Source organism: Meriones unguiculatus, chromosome 1, assembly GCF_030254825.1.
Source record: "Meriones unguiculatus strain TT.TT164.6M chromosome 1, Bangor_MerUng_6.1, whole genome shotgun sequence".
In the NCBI taxonomy this organism is placed as follows: domain Eukaryota; kingdom Metazoa; phylum Chordata; class Mammalia; order Rodentia; family Muridae; genus Meriones; species Meriones unguiculatus.
In genome coordinates this window covers 55,227,843-55,249,303 of record NC_083349.1, presented here as the reverse complement: position 1 = coordinate 55,249,303, position 21,461 = coordinate 55,227,843, and the positions used below count along the sequence as shown (strand labels likewise).

General features: G+C 46.8%; 1 protein-coding gene across 4 annotated transcripts in view; it reads left to right on the top strand.

Moving 5' to 3' along the window:
* Positions 1-1,891: 1,891 nt before the first annotated feature.
* Positions 1,892-21,461, top strand: part of Sorbs1 (sorbin and SH3 domain containing 1) — a 226,129-nt gene continuing 206,559 nt past the window's right edge. For 2 of the 4 annotated variants that reach the window (XM_060389143.1, XM_060389165.1), the window contains exon 1: positions 1,892-2,087. The gene's annotated coding sequence lies outside the window, so the exon portion shown is untranslated. Of the gene's footprint in view, positions 2,088-2,283; positions 2,382-21,461 lie in introns of those variants that run through there. The other 2 variants (XM_060389157.1, XM_060389149.1) reach the window with 2 other exon arrangements.

Sequence of the window (21,461 nt, the reverse complement as noted above, 5' to 3'; positions counted from 1 at the left end):
AAAATTACCCAAGTACTTCCCCATTTTTCATAGCTGCCTGGCATTCTGTCAAATGGTTGTATTTTCTTAACCAATCCACCCAAACTGAACATTTGAATTGTTCTGACTTTTTTTTTTTTTTTTTTTTTAATTCTAAATCTTGTTGCTTGGATTTGGTAAGCAGATAACAGACTGACTTTCTCTGCCTTTTATTTCCTACCTCTTTGGATAATCTTCTAGTATTGACAGTGTTTTGCAAAGCAGTAGGATGAGGTCTGGGTGAGGCAAAGCCCTGGGCCGAGGAATTCCTGGGTTCTCTGGTGGCTTCTTGCTTACAGAGTCAGCTCTCAGAACTCTCTAGGAGTCTTCAATTAATAAAAACAAACAAACAAACAAACAAACAAACAACACAGTGGAGGACGGCAGGTGCTCAGCAAGGACTTGTCACTGTCCCCTGATACCTAAGATCCTTTACAGACCGGGTTCCCCTTGCCTGTGCTGTCACCAAGTTGTGTCCTTTCCTGGCCACACAGCCTGCTGACTGGGGACATGCTTGGGCTGGAAATTCTTGCCAAAGGCAGCTGAAAAGAATTAGTTGTGTTCAGCCCGAAGGGTGAGTGTCCTCCTGTGTTGGTTAGTTTGACGTCAGTTTGACACAGGCTAAGGTCTTCTGAGAGGAGGGAGCCTCAATTAAGAAAATGCCTCCGTGAAATGGGGCTGTAGGCAAAACTTGCAGCCCATTGTGGGTGGGGCCATCTTGGTCCTGGGATCTGTGGGAAAGCAGGCTGAGCAAGCCGTGGAGAGCAAGCCAATAAACAGCAACCCTCCACGGCCCCTGCATCAGCTCCTGCTTCCAGCTTCCGGCCCTGCTTGAGATCCTGTCCGACTTCTTTGATGATGAACAGTGCTGTGGAAGTGTAAGCCAAATAAATCCTTATCCTCCCCAAGTTGCTTCGTTCGAGGTGTTTTGTTGCAGCAATAAAAACCCTGACCAGGACACCTAGGGATGTCCTAGGGACAAAACTGCATACCCTGCCCTGTCTTTACCTGAGCTAGGTTATCACTCTAGCTCCTTTACAGGCGATCCGGTTTGTTTGTCCCTCCCTCAAAAGTAAGCCTCTTAAGGGGAGGGTCCTTTTAGTAGCCCCAGGGCTCCGCTCTTCCACGCCCACTGAGCCTTGAATAGAGGTTGCATGAATAAAAATCTCAGTGCCAGGCCAGCAGAGTGGTGCAGCCCGTAATCCTATCGCTCCAGAGGCTGGGTGAGGAGGATGGCTTGGGGGTGGGGGTGGGGAGGGTCCGGTAATTCCAGCACTCAGAAGGTGGAGGTAAGATGAGAGGTTCAGGGTCATCCTTGGCTTACACAGTGAGTTTGAGGCCACTCTAGCATACATGAGCGTCTGTCTCAAAAAAAAAAAAAAGACTAAAACAAAAGAAACTATTAATAGGGTCTCGCTCACAAGGCTATGAAAAATCAAATGAGAAAGTAGGAAGCATTAGGCACCTGTTTGGTAGAACATAACCGGAGTGACAGCGCCGGTGAGCAAGCTTCATACAAAAGTCTTTCCAATGTTAAACATGCCGTTCACTACAGTCTACCGAGGGGAATTATCGTGGCGTTTTACAGACGCACAGGGTCAAATAATTTATGTATAGCTAGGACACACTGGCTGCTGTTTTATGCTTACTGCTCCTTTCAAGCTCCCTTTGGGCAAACCCTTAGAGAGACCACAGGACCAGCGTCTGGAGGCCCTCGCGGCCAGACCAGGGCAGAAAGGGTTAGCGGGTGCGCGCGCGCGATCCGGGGGGGGCCCCGCGGGCGCGCGCCCCGCTCCCGGGGACGCAGGCTCGGCGGCGGACTCTTCCTCGCCTCCCCATTGGCGCACACGCCCCTTCCTGTCACGGCCGGCCAGGCCCCGCCCCCTGGGCGCTGCCGGAGTGGATGGTTCCAGGCCATGTTAATGAGGGGCTGGTCGCCGCCGCCCATTGGCCGGCCGCGGAGTGTCGGTGAAGTCAGCTCTGAGTAGCAGAAAAACAGAGCGGGGCTGACTGCAGCGTGGAGCGCGGGCCGGGCTGGACGCGCGCAACCCTTGCCGGAGATCGGCGAGGTAAGCGGGCGGCGGCTGCGCTCTCCAGCGGCGGTTCCCGGGCGGGCGCAGCGGGTCCCCGGAGCGGCGCCTTTGTTCCGCGCGGGGAGGAGGTGCTTTTAAAGGGCCAGCTGTTGGAGGGACCTGGGCCCCCCCTTCCCCAGAGCATCCCCGGGTGGCCGCGGGGGACCCCCGCAGAGCCGTGCCTCCCGCCTGCTCCCTGTGTCCCACATCCCTTCAAGGAAAGTTGCTAGGACGCGGGGAGCTTGGGGGACTCCAGGTTTCTTTATGCCTTTTCGTTTTTGGTAGGTGAAGGTAAGCGCGATCATGGCCTCTGCTAGGAGAGAATATCCGCCCTCCTGAGGCTGGCTGCAGTGTGGGTGGATGGAGACGGGAGAAACCGGGTGGGTTTTGCCTTGGAAAGTGAAACTACTGAGGGTCTCCTCTGCAGCGGACAGAGGAGGAAGGAGGGATTGGGAGTCGGGATGGAGGCATCTCAGGTGTGTTCATTCATCAGTAACCCCTCAGTCCCCAAAGCCGAGGGCGGCGGCAGGAGGGGCGCAAGGACTATACGCTGCTGGCCCAGACCCGTCTGTACCGGCGCATGCTGGTGGGTGTGTGTCCGGGGATATCTTGCCTCCGCTCATCATCCAGGCCCTTCATCCTTCTCGTGGATGACAGCATCTTGCAAGGCAGCCCATTACCAAAGGGACCGAAAGCTACTCCTTTCTCCTATTTCCCGGGCAATCTCTTCCTGCTTTCCAGCGTGGTTTCCCAGATAAGCCGTAGTGACATTCAAGATAGAAGGGAAAACAGGCTTAAAGTCATTATGCTCCTCTGAAGGGCGATGTGCTGTCGAATTCTGTATCCTGGAACCTCTGCTTGTCATACTACGGCTTTGAAATTCGTCAGTGCATGCTTTTTCTGGGCAGATAGAATTTATTATGCACGGCTACATAAAAGCAGAAGGGATCCCTCTGAGCGGGCTCGTTTCATCCAGTCCGAGGGTTTCCCCAGCATGTTCTAGATGAGCCTTTGGATTTTTGTTTGAATCGATGAGCTCTGGGATGCCCCCGTTGTCACAGTCACAGGGCCGACCTACTGAAATTGCTCAAATTGATTTCACTGTCAGTAGGCGGGAGGCTCACCTAGAGACACCATAGAACTACCGGGCATGTTAGGCCTCTGCCTGCATTTCTCCCTCTACCCTCCAGCCCCCCCCCCCCCCCATGGTGTGTCTTTTTTCTTTCTAGGTGAAGGCTTGTTTGACCCCATGCTTTTTTGATTTTTGAATACCTCTGTTTAGATTGGAGTGTGGTTGGAAAGATAGCCTGGTGGTGATTCAAGGGTGGATTAGAAGTGGGGTGGACAGCAGAAGGGGACAGCAGTGTCAATGACAGAAAACAGACATTTGGAGATTTTATAGCTTCAGCCTTTAGTGAGTGAGATGTCTACAGAGTGAGGTGTGTGTGTGTGTGTTGGCGGGAGGGGGAGGGGTGGAGGAGGAAGATAGTGCCAACAGTTTTCTGCCCCACCCTCCCCTGCTGCCTTAAATAACTCCATGCCAGCCCAGCCAGAGGTCTCCCTCTTGAGCCTGAGGGGAAAGGGTGGTCTGTTGGGCCACCCTTCCCCCAGGCACTTTTGAAGAAGGTTAGGGAAGGGCTAGTTCTTGTCAGGGGTGGGGAGGGGTCAAAGATGGCATATTTCTCAGCTTGAGGACCTGTGATAACTGTCTGGGGCCTTCCCTGCAGGCGGTTGGTACCTGAGTGAGATGCTGCTTACCTTGTATGGTGAAAGACCATCACCCTCCGCCGTAGACCCCCCCTTTTGTTGGCTCTGTCTTCCTCTTACCTTTTTTTCTTTTTTCGTAAAGCAGTTGAGTTTCTGTAAACTTTGTGAAGAGATTTGGAATATTGGGATGGGGTTGGAATAATGAATGGCAAAGAAGAAAAGAAAATTTCTTCTTCCTGGCAGAACAAAGACCCGTTCAGCTCTTCTTTTTATTCTCCAAAATAGAGTTGAGTGCAGATAGCAGAGTGCGGATGGATAGGGCCCCAGCTTTGTCTGTGCGGCACTGGTAGCATTCTGGTCACCCCAGCTCCACCCTCTCTGGACCCTTTTCTGGATGTGGAAGCAGAGGGCACCCACTGGCAGTTTAGTATTTAACTAGTCTGTCTTGAAGGGGAATGGGTGATCCTAAAAGAACAAATGGCTAAAACGGTTGTGCCAGAGGTGGAACAGCTGGCTGGCGTTGGTTCTGGTCAGCACGCTCTGGGCCTTGAGCTTGTGGCTTATCCTATCTCGTTGGTACAGGGGGAGGCTTCAGAGCAGTGACTTTCTGGGGTTCCCAATAGCACTCCATAATTTAAAGTCACAAGTACATTTTGTGATGGTGATTTTACATTCTTTCCTGTTTGCTAGTCGGATGTTAAATTCTCAGTATTTAGCAACAGTACTAAAAAAGCACTTTAGAACTCGAGCTTCTGTTGGATTCAGACTACCCTTTCCTTGATTGGTGCGATTCATGTGGTTTTAGAGTATGTAAATAATTCAGAGCTAGAATGATCCAGAGTGAGAGATGCAGACCTCAGAGTGAGTTGGTGTGTGGGGGGGAGGTGAGGATGGGATGACAGATTGCCGGGGAAAGGGTGTCTATAATTCATTCTCTCCCAGTCTATGTTTTATTTATGATTGCACAAGTGAACATTTAAATATTGGGAATATGAGGAGGGGGACTCCTGTGATGAATCTGTTTAGCAGCCTTCCCGGAGGAGAGAGTGGTTGGGAAGTTTGGTCATTTGTCTGAGGTCACCCAGCTAGCAAGATGCAGAGGGGGATAAGAATATGGGATTTATGCTCAAGAGGAAAGCCTCCCTTCAGTGATGGGAGCCAATGATGGGAAGATGAGTGAGGAGGAAAGGAGATGAAGGGGAGGCTGGAGACGCCATGGCTTCAGCCTCTGGAGCCAAGAGTAGAGCATTCCTGTGTCCTTGGAGTGAAGAAGAAAGGAACAGAGCACCTTTGCTTAGACGTGTGTGTGTGTGTGTGTGTGTGTGTGTTCATTTGTGTCTCTGTGTACGTGTGTATGTTTTTTTGTGTGTGTGTGCATGTGTGAGTTGTGAGAGTTGTATGAGTGTGTATGTACATGTGTATCTCTGTGTATGTGTATAGGTTTTCTTCTTTGTGTGCATGCATGTGCTCATGTGGGTGTGGAACTGGGGAGGTGTTGACTGCACTGATCCTGCCTTAGATTCTTCCTGCTGACTCTCTGTAGAATGAGGCTGAAGCCGCTTGGTTCAGAGCCAAGCAAGACCTTTAGCTGGAGCAGGCAGAACTTGAACACATGGGGATTCAGGTGTGCCGGGGGTGATGCTGGGGAAAGGTGATGTTGAGTCCAGTTCTGCTGAAATTATAGTTTCTTTTTGATGTATGTGCTTTTTAAAAAAATTTCAATACAAAGCTAAAGTTTTCCATGGAATAAACCTCTTTTTTAATGCAGGCAGCATTTCCCTCTCTAACTTCCATCATGCATTTTATGAGAGAACATTTCACGTGTTGCCTTTTCAGAGGAGAGAGCTGGAGACCCAGGCTCCTGAATTGCGGCTCGTCTTTGGGAGATGGGACGGCTCTAGCCTGTGACATGCGCTGTGCTAAGTCTCATAGTGTTTCCGTGAGCAGTGAAGGGGCTATGAGCAGTGGATAACCAGAACATTAACCATTCAAAGGCAAGGAGAAAAGATGACAACACTTTGCAGCCTGTGGCCCAGGCCAGCAGCATGCCTTTCTCTGGCTGGCTCATGGGTACTAGGAAGTCTGTCTGTATTCAGGATTCCTGTTTCAGGCACATTGTGAAGCCCCGGATTTTGTTGCTTTCAAGGAATTTTTTCCCCCTTCTGCATCTTCTTCCTCTAGCCATTTCTTTTTTTTCTCTCTTCCTGTTGTGTCCTTCCCCCTGCTGTCTTCCCTCATCCTGTTAGCATTACTTCTTTGTAGTGTGTTCTAATATATTATTGTCTCATTAAAATTTCATATTCTCTGTTCTTAATTTAAAAGCAGTTTAGTCTTTTTTAATATGTGTATTTTACACAACAAAACAAAAAAAACCCAAACTTAATTAAACTGTTTTATTTCTGTGTGGCCTCTTATTGATTTTTGTCTCTCCTTTCTTGTCTTTGGTCAGTAGCAGCTCTTTTTAGAAAAAAAGTTTTTTTTCTCCAAGGTCTCTGTTATGTGGTTATTGTTTTAAAAACAAAACCAGCTATAACAGCAGAAAAAGTTTCCACCCTTATATTGTGAACCACAGGGACACCCTGTCCCGAGAGATGTATCCTGTCTCTTGACTTCCTTTGATGGAAGAACTATCATCAGTGTGTTTTATAAGAAGGCCTATACTCGCTGGAGAGACGGCTCAGAGGTTAAAGAAGGCTTCCACTCTGCAGGGGCTAATGGTGGATGGGGGTCTCTTGTCAGTGAGTCTGGTAATGCTTAGGGGTAGGAAGCTGGCAGGCTGCTCCCGAGAGAGTGCATCCGGGGAGAATTCGGTGTGGTGGTTTCGTGTTTCCAATGCTACACCAACCCAAGTAGCTGTAGCAGTATACAGAACCCTCTAGAAAAGAATGGGATACCTGTTACCTTTCCCGGGGCTGTTGGGTTGAACTCAGGGGTACCCTGGGCCCACCTTGGGCAGAATCACACACGGACAGGTTGCTGGTGTGAAATTCTGCATGCTGTGGTGGAAGCGTACTGGTGATGATCATAATGTCCTTTGGTTCCAGATTTATTACCGAGATTGAGTCTCTTAAACATTTTGTTTAATCTAGTGTGTGTGTATGTGCATGCCTCCGCAGATGCCTTGGAGGTCAGGAGAGGGTGTCAGATCTCTGGGAGCTGGAGCTATCGGCAGTTTTGAGTCATCTAACATGGGTGCTGGGAATTGAACTCAGGTCTTATGCAAGAATGGGAAGCACTCTCCATTGCGGAGCTGTCTCTCCAACTCCAAGATTGAGTCTTGGTGCTCAGTAGTCAGCGAGTTCAGTGTCTAAAGGGGCCATCAAAGTCAAGAAGGTACCTTGAAGTCTCCAGTTTTTATACTAAAAATCTACCTGAATTTTGTTTTCAGCTCTATAATATTTGTGCCGATTTTAGTGTAAATGTGTTTACATTGCTTTGCTCTTTAATGCAATTGATGGTCCAGGAAAATGCTGTGTTTATCTTGGGCTCTCTCCAAGTATTCACAGCAGTCTGGAACCCAGCTGGAGAAGGGAGGAGTAGGGAAGACCTCAGACCTGTTGCTGTTGAGAACTACCTTCCAGACTTACTTGCTGGCTCTTCCACATCCTCAAGGCCAGGCTTTTCTCACACTAAGGTTTGTTCCTTCACCAGTGGCCTTTGCCTCTTTTTGTGGTGCCTCCTGCTTTGAGACTCCCTCATATCTGAGAGACATTTATTTCTCTGCTTACCTGTTTCTGTTATTTTTGCTGTTTTACTGGTCTTCTTAAACCATATTGTGAGATCTGGAAAAAGAGAGGAATCTGTATCTAAGTGTTATACACACACACACACACACACACACTCCCTCTGTCTCCCTCTGCCTCTCTTGGTCTCTGACTGTCTTTCACACACATACACATAAACACACACATGGAATTAATACTCTGAGAACAATGTGAAGACATAAAGGAGGCAGTATCATCCTGGTAACCCATTCCCTAGAGTCGGTCACTGAGCAGAGTTTCCATTGCTGCAGGAACAAAGCCCATAGGCTCAGTGATGTTCAGCAACCCAGACTTCTGGTAGCTTCTTCTAGGACTCTGAGAAAGGTCTCACAGGGCTAAAGTCACAGCGTTGGTCTGACTGTGTGCTTCCTGTGAGATGAGCCTGATTGCTCACTGGTGCCATCTTCCAGAGGCTGCCTACATTTTCTACCCAAGGCTTCCTCTGTCTTCAAAGCCAGCATCTTTCGATTTCTGTTGCTGCAACAGAACACCGTGACCACAAAGCAAGTTGAGGAGGAAAGGGTTTTATTTGCCTTACACTTCTGTATCACAGTCCATCACTGAGGGAAGCCAGGACAGGAACTCAACAGAGTAGGAACTTGGAGACAGGAGCTGATGCAGACAGAGGTCATGAGGGCTGCTACTAACTGGCTTGCTTCCCAAGGCTTGCTCAGCCTGCTTTCTTATAGAATCCGGGTCTACCTGCCCAGGGATAGCACCATCCACAGTGGGCTGGACCCTTCCACTTCAATCACTGATTAAGAAAATACCCTATGGGCTTGCTACAGATTGACATTATGGAGGGATTTTTTTTTTTTTTTTAATTGAGGTTCTTGCCCCAGATGACTTCAGTCTGTGTCAGGTTGTCATAAAGCTAGCCAGCACAGCCAGGGCCAGTGCCAGCTGATCGAGCCATTCTGCCAGTGGCTCTGATCGTTCCTGTCTCACCATTACCTGATTCCCTCTTCCACCATTAAGGAGCTTGGTAATTACCATGGGCCACCTAGATGATCTAGGACAATCCCCCATCTTAACATTAGTTGATTAGCAGCTTTTAAAAATAGAAAAATTTCCCATCTTTTTTCTCCTTTTTTCATTAAAAGGTACTTTTAATTTTTGCAAAGTACGTACCGTAGTGTATTCAAACAATAGTGTTTATGGAAATAAAATACTTTCAAGTAAAAACTATTATAAAAAATTATTTTCTGGTAGAAGCTAAACTGCTATAGAATGTAATATAGAAACTGGAGACTCCTAATCATAGGATGAGAAGTATGTAGTTATTTAAAAGTAATTAGCTCAGCAAAGGTGTGCATGAATGGAAGGTGACGGGAAGGAGGAAGAGAATTAATTTTCCAAAAGGCACTTTATTTATCTCTTTATTTACTCTATGTGTGTGTGTGTGCGTGTGTGTGTGTGTGTGTGTGCGCGCACACACACACATGTATATACAGGTAGCTGCAGAAGCTAGAAGAGTTGTTGGATCCCCTGGAGCTAGAGTTATAGGCAGTCCTAAGCTGCCTGATATGGGTGCTGGCGACTGAACTTCTGTTATTTTGAAAGAGCAGCAGATGCACTTGGCTGCAGAGCCATCCCTTCAGCCCCCTGATTAGCGATCTTGATTCCATGTGCAACCTCAGTTCCCCTTTGCCACATAATTGAACTTGTTCCTACTATTGGGGCTTAGGTTCTAGACACTTTGAGGGGCCATTATTATTATTATTATTATTATTATTATTTTCTATTACAGTACCTTTCCACCCTGTATTGTTTTTCCTGATATCACCATTATACTTACAAATTACCAGAACTCAGCTTCTCTTTTCCATCCTTTCAGTATGGCAACATCACAGTTTTTGGTTACATTGATAGTAAATAGTTACATTGTTTTGACTGAGCGAACAGTGTTTATGTCTGAGCCTTACTATATACTTTAATAGTACTTTCTTTTGTAATTTACTGACTTAATGACCTTATTTCTTCAAGTTATCTATCTATCTATCTTTCTTTCTTTCTTTCTTTCTTTCTTTCTTTCTTTCTGTCTGTCTGTCTGTCTGTCTGTCTGTCTGTCTGTCTGTCTGTCTGTCTATCTATCTATCTATCTATCTATCTATCTATCTATTTTAGTCCCCAAAGTCTTACACAGCATTTTCAAACATCTGTGGTTCTAGTGTGTTTTTATTTTGTCACACGCCCCACACCAGCACTCCTTTTCAAAGCCTTCCACCCTTCTTCACTGTTCTTCACGGTTGACCTGTAGGCCGGCGTCGTGACTCCTGCTTGGACTCAATGAACAGATTGCTGCCTCTATTTCGATTTCTTGCTTAGCCCTCTGAGAGAAGATCTGTGGGAGCTGATCATTTCAAACTTGCATACAGTTCGAGGTCTTATCCTTTACCCATACTTGACAGGTGGTTTGGCTTATCTAGAATTTTTGGTGTAAAGGCATTTTCCATTATAGCTTATCATCATCATCATCATGATACATGATCTCTGTATCCCTGGCTGACCTGGAACTCACTATGTTGACCTAGCTGGCCTTGAATTCACAGGGATCTGCTGCCTCTATGAACACCCCCCAACCCCATGCTGGGATTAAAGGTGTGTGACACCACATCCTTATCCCTCCATTATAGCCATAAAGGCATTGTTACACTGTCCTTTAGGTGCTAGTATTGAGGCTGAAAATTAGTATATCATTCTTATTTTTGCTCATTTATGGGGAACTTGTTAATGTTTAGGTTGTTCTCTCATTTTCTATATTTAAATTTCCCAGTTTTAAAAATTATTGGTGTGGGCCAGGTATGAGAGTGCATGCTTGTCATCTCAGCACTTGAGAGTGGAGGCCTTGGGGGCCAGGAGTGCAAGGCCATCTTCAGATATACAGTGAGCTCCAAGCACTCTGGAACTAGAGAAAACCAGTCTCTGAAACACACAAGAAAATCCTGCCCTGCTCTTTGCTATGCTCTTTTGGTGAAGGCTTCCATCCTTCAAAATCTGAGAAATTTTCTATGTGTGAATATTCGGTTTTCTTTTCTCCATTGTCCTGTATTTTGTCTTCAGAAGTCCTTCCTGTTAGTTAGACTTCCTGGATTGAGTTCATAATTTTAAAAGTTGTAATTTCTTATTTTCTTTTTATTAGTTTTATATTTTGAGGGATATCTTTATATTCAACCTTTTTCAGTTTTTGAATGTTTATATTTGTGTTTTTACATGAAGTATGTGTGCATGTTTTACTTCCTAAGAATGCCCAGTTCTGGCAACATTTCCCTTTATCCTTCCCTCCTTTCCTCTTTTTCTTCTCCTTTTCCTCTCCCTGCCTTCTCCCTCCCTTTCCTCCATATCCTAGGCTAGACTTGAACTCCAGATCCTCCAGCCTGTCTCCTTGCTGGCATTACAGATGTTCTTCACAGTGTCTGGCTTCTTTATTTTTATTTTTGATTACTTTTGGAAAATTTTCTGCTGATCTTTGCTTTGTCTTTGTTTCTTCCAAGTCGCTCTTTCTGCTTATTTTGGTTGCAGTGTTTCCCTTTGGAGCCATCTTCTCATGCTTGCTGATCCTTCCTTGTTCATTTATGTTTTAAGGGTGGGCACTTAAATGTCGATCAGGCATCTGTGGGACGTGGGAGGGACCTGTTAATTTCCGTGTAGGGTTACCCAGCAGAGAACATTTTTATTATTTCCTCATGGAGAAGCCTGGGTATCAGTAGATATTTCTGGGGCTTTCCTACAGAAGGTTTTCCTAGAGAGGATTCAAGCCTGCTCTCTCTCTCTCTCTTTCTCTCTGTGTGTGTGTGTGTGTGTGTATGTGGTGTGTCTGTGTGTATGTGACTGTCTGTGTGTTTGTGTGTGTGGGGGGAGTGGGCTACTGTCACCTTGTTTGCTCTGAAGGCTTTCACTCTGTCCCACTGTTCTAATGGCTGCTGCCTACATTTGCTGAGCCTGAGGCTTCTGCTGACAGACAATCACTGATGTCTCTAGTTCCTGAGCACTCCTCGGGTTCTGTGCCAGCGCTGGCCACTTGTTTAGTGGTTCCTTCCCAGCTGGTGTGTAGCAGAGTAGACCAAGCAGGATCCCAAGTCAGCTGTGTCTCCCTGGGCTCTGCTACCATATCTTGGAGTCTGTTATATTCTTTCCATTAAGAAACAAGTTTCTCTTTAGTTCTTTAGTGGGATTTGAGGAGATAGAGGAAAAACTGTTCAGTTTCTGATTTTATCAGAATTTAGTTCATCTCTTTAGTGAAGTTCTTCACTAATGCTTCCGACATTGAGTGTATGCCCAAGAGATACTCGTCACGCACACACCTTTGTGGTGCTGTGGGTTGAACCCAGAGCTTTGGTAATGCTAGCATGTGCTCTACCACTCTGGTGTAACCCCAGGCCTGAGTGGTTACTAATACATGTTTCTAAGAGAGCAGGCATACAGTCATTAGACTTCCAGACAGACCCAATGATGCAGTTTTACAAAAATAAATCATGGTTTATTTTGAGATAGACAGAACCGCAGGCAGCCTAGACTCACACTATGCAGAAAGAGAACCATGAAGCATCATCATGGACTGTTGGGATGAGTGGTGAGGCTCAGGAGCTGAATCTCGCCCCATACATAACCACCACATGGGTTATCTTGAGAAGTCTGTTAGCCTAGCTGGGTCTCAGTTTACTCAGCCCGCTTGGTCAGGTGTTGGCTTAGTTCTCTGTACTGAGGATCTGCTATGTGCAAAGCATGTATGCTGCATAGCTTTATGCCAGCTTGACACAAGCTGAAGTCATCTGAGAGGAGGGGACCTTGATTAAGAAAATGTCTTCATAAGATCAGGCTGTAAGCAAGCCTCTAGGGCATTTTCTTAACTAGTGATTGGAGGGCCTCCCTTATTGTGGGTGGTGCCCTTCCATGGGCTGGTGGTCCTGGGTTCTGTCAGAAAGCAGATTGAGCAAACCATGATGAGCCAACCAATAATCAGCACCCTCCGTGGCCTCTGCATTAGCTCCTGCCTCCAGGTCCCTGCTCTGTTTGAGTTCCTTGTCTGGACTTCCTTTGTTGGTGAAGTGTAAGTTGAATAAACCCTTTCCTCCCTGACTTGCTTTGTGGTCATGGTGTTTTGCTGAAGCACTAGAATCCTAAACTAAGCATGGTATTAGGATCCTGGCAGAGCTCACTGCTCAGCAGCCTTGCGGTGTTTTTTGCATGTTCATCCGTTGCGGTGTAACATTGTCTCTATGTCTTTCTCCAAAGCTCCATGTCTCCTTCATACATCTTACTCTTTCTAGACAGTGGCCATCTTATAGGGAGACATTATAGTCATCTTTCTGTTTTCAGCATCTACCACAGTCCTCAGCACATAGGATATTTAGAGTAAATGTTGATTTTTTTTCTACCAAGAAGTGCTTGAAAGAACATGATAATACAAGTCTGCCAGAATCTACAGTTTCCTCAGAGAAAAGGTTTACACACAGGTGAGAAGTTCAGATGTGTCCAGCACTGAGGTCAGTGGAGATAATGCTTCAGGATAGTAGCTCTAACCCTAGAGGACTGTTTTTCCCCTAGCTGGCTTGTAGTCATAAACTTGTTCAAAGAGCTTCACATTGTTATAATGTAAGATGGATTTCCCCTTAGCAATGACAGTGAATTACATATAGATTACACATAGATAGGTGTTTAGAAACATTTAGGGGCTTTTTCATAGCTTGCCTTGGCTTTCCTAAGCCTGTGAGCTATATGCCAGGACTACTAAGTGCAAGTTTCTGGGATTGACTGGCTTTGCTGAAGACCTTTCATGGTGTGGGTGGCTCCTTGACAGATTGCATGGGGCGGCCTGGGGCACCTTTTCAGGCAGGGCTCTCCTCTCACTGACAGAAACACTGGAGAATCAATACCTGGAAGGGAGATGAAATGCTATTGAAACATCAGAGCTCTGCTTTTGATTTTCTCAGTGGGTAGTTTTGAGCACCAGGAAATGTACTGAGTTCTAGGAATATAGCCATGACAGGGAAATGGTACGTGCTCTCCTGGCATTTATAGGCTAGAGCCCATTTGTCCAGCATGGTAGCCATTAGCTGCTTGTAACTATGTAAATTGATTTAAATGGACTACTAGTATAAATTCGGTTTCTTGGCCATATGTTGAATGCTCAGTGGCTCTCTGTGCTTAGTGACCATTCTGTAGATAGCACGGGCCTAGAACTCTTGCTTCATTTTAGACAGTTCTTTCAGACAGACTGGATCGCAGATGTAAGACTTCAGTTTCTACACCATACATTGGTGACTAGCTTTGCTTTACAGTGGGTACAGAAGACTCACAGAGAGTTGTTTGTTTAAGGTTATAAGGTTGATGGATGGAGCTGAGAATAGGTCTCTTCTTGTTGCATGTGGCTCTCTTCCTTGAGGGATGCAGAGAGAGACTAGAAGTGTGGGCTTTGTTCTCAGGCTATTTGATTCCGGTCTTGGCTCTGCTGCTTCCTGGATCCTGACGAGCTCTAAAGCAACTCAGTGCCTCAGATGTGAAAATAATAGTACTTCCCGGAAGAGGATTAGATGATCTAAGAATACAAGTGTTAGGACCTGGGCATGGCTGTCATAGTAAATACTGGTCACTGTCATTATTGTTGACAGAGAGTCTCTCTGTAGAGACGTAGCTCTCCTGTCTCTACCTCCCTGGTCTGGGATTGCAGGTGTACCGTCATGCTTGCTTTTATGTGGTGCTTTGTGTATCCTTGGCAAGCATTCTCCTGGTGGAATACCATCCTCAACCCAGTGTAATCATTGTTAGAGAGAATGAAATGAGGGCAAGAATTACAGAGCCCATGAGGCGTCTTCAAATAGAAGTCTGGAGACTCGAAAAAGAATATTGGCAGGTGAAGCTGTGCTGCTGTCCCCACCAACCACCCGGAGCAGGGCAGAACTGATGATTTCAGAGACAGGCTGCTTTGGTCATGTGAAAATGCCAGCATGTCCACAGAGTCGGAGTCCTCAAGCTGGTCACTCCTACCCTGGATCTTTTTCTGTCTCATTCTTCCTGACTTGCCCCACCTAATTCTGCCCTTTCTCTTGTCCCTGAAGATCCCGCCTCTCATCCCCATCCTCTGGGGTCACGTCACACGCTGGGACAGAAGTGTGCACCAGAGGAGTTCAGATGAGAGAAAGGACAGAAGTTGGGTCATTTAGCAGCTGGGGCTTGATCTGTTCTTTAAGGTTTCAGGTCTTGGTGATGTCATTCCTGCCATTGCCCCATCTTGCCAGCAGGCCTGTCTAAAGTAGCTCAGTGCTCTAGGGATGACTCATTTTCTTGAATGAAGAGAGGGTTCTGACGTTGGTCTCAGGGTTGGTAGGTAGAGCCCTGCTTTTGTACAGAACTTTAGCTTAGGAAGTGTCTTACAGCTGCTGGCCAGTGCACCACCATAACCCCAAAACTGGACTGCAGCTGGAGGTCAGTTTGAGCTACATTAAATATCACACACACACACACACACACACACAGAGAGAGAGAGAGAGAGAGAGAGAGAGAGAGAGAGAGAGAGAGAGGGGGAGGGAGGGAGGGAGAGAGAGAGAGAGAGAGAGAGAGAGAGAGAGCCAGCCTCTAATATGGTTAAGGATGTAGATCAGTTGTCTAGCATGTGCAGATGTGCAGGGTCCTGGCTTTGAACCTCAGTGCCACTACCGTCTATTTTGTTCATTAAGCAGATGTTGTTAAGGGAGCTAGGCAGGGTTTATTTATTTCCCCCTTGATACCAAGAAAGTAGGGTCCTGGTCTCCACCACAGGCAATCAACCATGTATTTCTGGTATTGAGGAGGAATTGGTATATTTGCTGTGATAAGGTAGGAGTGGGAGACCCAGGCAAGAAGGGCACTTCAGACATGTGTGAAGGATGTGGCATCATGTGTCACCCAAGGTGGGAGCGTAGGGCAAGTGGTAAGTCTAGTGACAGATCTGAGGCACATGCGTATAAATGGCTGACCTGTAAGGGGACTGTCCCCAACAACCTGAATCCTCAGGGTGGGGAAGGAATACAGGTTGTCTGAGTGCAGATGCTCAGGAGCATTAAGTACTTAAAGCTTAACCCGTAACTGGCTCTGTCAGCTCATTTCCCATTTTTGCCTTGATGTTCTATCTGGCCTCGAGGTGGGCTTTGTGGCTTACATATGGCGGCTATAATAGGAATGGGTGTTTAGTAGATTGTGGAATTACCCTTCTGCTCACGAGTCAAGGTGAATGCTCATTACTCATTTATATAGTACCTTACACATTGATTATTGACAGCTGCCTGTCGTCTGACCTTTGAGCTCGGTTCCCCAGTATGAAAGGTCACGCATTGCCGAATCCAAACAGTGTCTCTTGTTGCCTACAGTCTGAGCGGTACCTGGTGGCTGTACACATAAGCAGTTTCCTTCTCTGTTACACAAATGTACAAATTCATTTGCAGATTGTTCTTGTCTACTTGGAGATTGTCGTTAGGACAAGGCCAGTGTTGGGTGACTGTCTCCTGTGAGCACAGGGTATACCGGTCAAGGCTCACGGTTTACTTTAGCAAGTCGAGTGGGAAATGAGGACATTTTCCTGGTGTGTTGTTGTTAGGGAATCTTTCCAAGGCCAATGCAGCACAGACACTGCGGGCTCTCCTGCACTTGGCCTTGCTTCCTAGACAGTGAGCACGACAGACAGGGGACTGGCAGGATCTTGAGGGTAGGGATGAGGTAGGACGCACTGGAATTGGAGCTGGGAGATGTGAATCGCCCCAGTGGCCTGGTCAGTAGAGATCTGGGTAGAGAAGCTAAGGCCACAGTAGGAACTGTTTTTAAGCAGAACAAAGAGAACAGAGGCCTGGGAGAAAGCGCAATCCCAAGAGGGACCGAAATTAGAGTAGCTGGAGGAAGCTGGGAGAGCCTCAGGCTTCCGCAGGGTTTGGTGGTGACTGTCAAAAATTAGATTGCCAGGCCCACAAACCCTGACCAAGGCACTGGTAGGCCTTTTCGGACCGTTTTATGTTTGCTTTGTGGGACATGGTACGTAAGTGAGCCAGCACTGGCAGGTGTGAGGGGGCGAGGCCTCTTGGGAACTGGGAAATATTAGTCATCCCTGCGCGATGATAGAAGATATGTGCCCGTGTCAAGACAGCTGTTGCGGGAGGCCCCCGGGTGCCAGCCAGCCTGCATGACAGTCCACGTTGTTGGCTTTATCTTTAATTATTAAAGTTCTGGGCTATTTAAATGCTCACCTGAAGCATCCCTGTGAATAATTTTCCCTTCCTCAGCTCCAACAGAGGAGGGGTTTTGTGGCCTGTGGTTCTGCATTCCGCAGGTGCCTCTCCCAAGGAAGCCCCGGGAAGACACCCTTGATTGCAGGGTGCAGAACTTGTGGGCTGCACTTGCTTTTGAATTTATTTTGTGTGAGCCCTTAATTTTAAGAATATAGTGTTTCCTTTTCCCATAGGCCAGGCAGAGAGACTGCTGTTGGACTATGTAAAATAGTTAACATATCATTAAACTGCCAGGAGCCTTTGATTGGTAGTACCCAAGGCAACCTGCAGGAATGTTTTGGGAGCTCCTGTACTCCTCGGAAAGGATGGGGTAGGAAGTTTGGGGGTACCTGAGAGCTAGCCGCTCTGCTTTCCCTTGAGGTTAGGGTTAGGGCAGGACTGAGCCACTCCTTCAGAGGCTGGAGTGGACTTTTTGGACTGGTGGAGAGTAATATTGGAGAGGCAACTCACCATTCCTTTAGGGCTTGTTCCTTCATTTAGTTTTATTGGCCTCTGAGACCTGGCATTTACAACTGTCTGTCCAGCCACAGGACTTCAGCATGTGTAGCTTCCTTGGTCTCCAGTACTCTTTCCTCCCTTCACTGTGGCTCTGGTCACCCTCAGATCTCATTGGAAGCATCATGTGCTTGGGGAGGCCTCCTTTGACCCTACAGACTAAGCTGACCTCTTAGTCTCTCATGGTTCTGGAGCTCTGGACAGAACATTCTTCACAACATTTGCCCCAGTTGTGTTAAGGCTTTGTCAGTCTGCCCAGCCCACCAGTCCGGGGGCTCCAGGAAGAGAAAGGCAGGGTCATGTCTTGTCACAGCCTCATCCTAGCAAGTGTCTGGCTCACAGCAGGTGCTCTGCTGTCTGTAGTGTCAATTCATTTGATTATTTGATAAGTTTTGGGGTTTTATACAAGATTTGGGAAAATGGAGAAATGATACCACCACCACCAATCATAACAATGATGATAATGATAATAATAATAATGATGATGATGATAATAATAATAAATTAACAGGCCTGCTTCCTTCAACAGAACCCTCAAGATACCCACTGGAGTACAGAGGAAAAAAAAACATTTTTATCAGTTGAAGTTCTGTTTATTCTTTAAGAGAAATACATGGATTTTCTATTTATAGTAGTACAGATTTTATAATTAGCTTGTAAGTAAATATACTTAAAGCTATTTAACTAATAGGAAGGTGTGGTGGAAGACCTTAGTGACTATTGCTCTCAGGAAGAGGTAAGCAAATGAAAAGGTTTTTATATTAATGTGATGCGGACTGCGTTAGGCAAGGGTGACATGTGGACACAGAGGAAGGGGTGGGAACTGGCCCAGCAGATGGCATTCCCAGTAGAAGACAGAGGAACTGGGGTGTCCAAAGGCAAGGCTTTTAGTGAGGGCATGTACTGTAACAAGGCAGAAGGAAGGCCTGCTAGGGGCCTCTACTCTGGGAGAAGACGAGATGGGAAAAGCTCGGCAGGACAGATCTGGGCTAGTGGGGAAGAAGAGAATGTTTTGGAGGTGTCTTGGGTGCCAACACGGGACTGTCTAGTATTTCACAGGAGGGTGGCAATGTTGTAGGAGGGACCACGCTGTACAAACTGAGCATGCTCAAGATCACACAGACCTCAGTCTTCATTGCACGATGAATGGCTTGCCTCTTCCTAAGACTTTCGTAAGAGCACTCTATGAAGTTCTTATTTTTCTCTGCTTAGCTTAATTTTTATCTTAATGTGACTTAGAACCCTCGTCTGGGCTACCCAGCATTGCATGTGGCATACAGTATATGTAAGTGTGCATATTGAGTGTTTCCTTGCCTGTGTAATCGCTCTTTTTTTTTTGTTTGTTTTTTGTTTTTAAGTCCAGGACTTGAAGTAATTACGTAATTAGAATCCACATTGAGTGTGGCTAGATAAGGTGTAATTAAAGAAGAAAGCCTAATTTTGGAAGAATGATAAGAGGTCATTTGACTCAGTCTGGGCCCAAATCCAATCTTGGAAGAACAGTAAGAGGTCATTTGGATGTAGGGAGCTTGAGGCCACCCAGGAGCCCAGACTGGCCTGAGAGCTAGATGGATTCTGTTTCAGTTCACTGTGGAAGCCTGTGGTACGAGGCATTATGGTAGGCCCAGCTGAGTCAGTACCAGAAGTCCTGGATTTCAGGGAGGACATGAAGGGACATGGGCTTGAGAATGGTTAGGACGTTCAAGACAAAGACATCAAGAAAACTGGGGTGGACGCAGGGGCTGGGGTAGGGTGGAGGTTTTCAGGACAAGGTGCCATTTAAACCAGGCTTTGAAATGTAAGAATTTCAAGTGCAAGGACAAGAGGCACTTGGATATTTTTGGGATGAATGCCAATGCCAAGGTTGGCAGTTGAAGGGACACGGCCCTGGTGACAGTGGGTTGTTTTGTGGTTTGGTGAGGTCATGCTTCTATGGCCCTGGCGGTAGAGTGACAGACAGCAGGAGGCTGATAGTGATTATGCAGTGATGCCTCTGTGGAGGAGTCAGAGTTGTAGGTGGTTGAGGTCAGGGCAGGCTTCCTTGAGAAGGGATCTTAGAGTTTTGAAGGACCAGTAGGAGAGGAGAGAATGAAGTTGCAAAAGCTCAGAAAGCCCCACTCTTACTGCAGCCTTGCCTCTGAACCAGTGGAAAGACCTTAGGTCAGTTGCTAACTTTCCTGAGCCCGGGAGAGTCACCGCTATAGTTTGGGCTTCTTTCAGACTCTCCAGTCATCACAGTCGTAGGCTCTGGCGCAAGGGGGAGAATCTGAGCTGGGGACTTGTGGGGCCACCTGAAGGAGGTGAGAGAAGAAACCATTTGGTCCTTTTCCTTGTCCTCACCCAATGGGCGGGAGGCTGGGAGGCACTCTGGTGACTAGGCTTGAGTCATCTTCCATTTCAGGGTGCTCTTGAGACGGACATAATATATGTAAAGCCTTGTTGTATGCCAGTGTTGAAAATTAAGTGCTCCATTTTGGGGTGGAGTAGAGAAGGGCTTAAACTTCCTGAACTCACAGAAAGGAAATTGTTAGGGTTAAGGACCTGATGAACTTGCCACCTCCCCCAAGGCCAATCTCAGGAAACTCATGCCTCAATCTTGAAAATGTCTGTGCAAAGAAGGCTTCCTGGCAGGGGAGGCCTGGGAGAGCCTTGAAGGATGGGTAGTGCAAGGAAAAGAGAGGAGAGACTTTCCAGAGAGAGGACAATTGGGTCTTTAGTGTAGATCTTACTGTAATGAGTCCAGGAAGAAGGAAGGCAGACTGCGCTGTCTTTCACGTTTGCTTTCTTGCTTGCTTGTTTTTGAGATCGGGTCTCATTGTGTAGCCTTGACTAACCTGGAGACCAGGTTGGCCTCAAACTGATATCTGTCCGCCACTGCCTCTGGGGTGCTGGGATTAAAGGTGTGTACCGCCACGCCCAGTATACTTTCTGAATACTCAGTGTGCGTACGAGCTGCTTCAGGTGTTTTGTGGGGCTTAGTTTCATAATTGAGATGGCTAGTTTTGGTTGTCAGCTTGGCACACTTGGGATGACAGAACCTAAGTGAGGAATTACTTTTACCGGATTGACTTCTGTTGAATATTTCCTTGATTGCTAATTGATGTCCAAGGGCCCAGCCCACAGGGGATGGTGCCACCTCTGGAGCTGAGTAAGACAGGGAAAATGATCCAGTAAGCGGCATTCCTCCATGGTCTCTGCTTTCAGTTCCTGCCTGGGGCTCCTGCCATGGCCTCCTTCAATGACGGACTCTAGTCTAGTCTATAAGCCAGACTGAGGCCTTTCTTTCCCAAGTTGGATTTGTTCGTGGTGTTTTATCACAGCAACAAAAAGCAAACTAGGACAATAATCCTTCCATCATTTCTGCCCCTGTTATTATCCTGTGCCACAGATAGGGCTGTGGGATTGGAGGGAGGAACCTATTTGTCTAGGGTCTTAGTGGTGACATGGTATTTCATTTTATTTGGATTTCCAACTTCCATGGCAAATACCTGTTATTCTGCTGGCTGCCTTGGAAATGTAGGGCAAAGAGAATGACTTGCTTCTGTGTTGCTCATGCCCAAGTTAAGCACTTACCTAAAAACATGGCTTTAACTCCTTTTCATGAGACAGCATTCCAGTATCATTTAAAACCCTAGTAACTGCTGCCGGGGGCCACTCAGGCCTCATCATGGCCAGACCCCTGATTTACAGATTTGGAAACTGGGACACAGAGCAGAGAGAGGATGTGCTGAGGTCAGGGGCAGAGTGGAGATGAGAAGTGGAAGTCTGAAGACTGGTCCTTAGAGCTATTTTAAGGCTCCCTGTGGAAAAGTTTGTATTTAGACAACAATGGAAACCTTTGTCCAGAGAGTTGGTGTGGGCAAGGGTTGAGTCTGAAAGGTCCCCTGTGTGTGTGTGTGTGCGCGCATCTGTGTGTTTCCTTCACTTTAACCTCAGATGCCTTTGAACCAGCCCAAAGGATTTCTTCAGACCAAAGGCTTTGAACAGGTGGAAAGTGCCTAGGAGGAAGGGGAAAGATCAAAAGCCACAGAAATAGAAGAATAAACTGTAGGCTTGGCGAGGGGAAGTTTTCATTGATTGAACACTGGCTGTACAAGGCAATCTTTAGGTGTCATTTTAATTAACTTCCATGGCTTCAACATAGAGTAGGT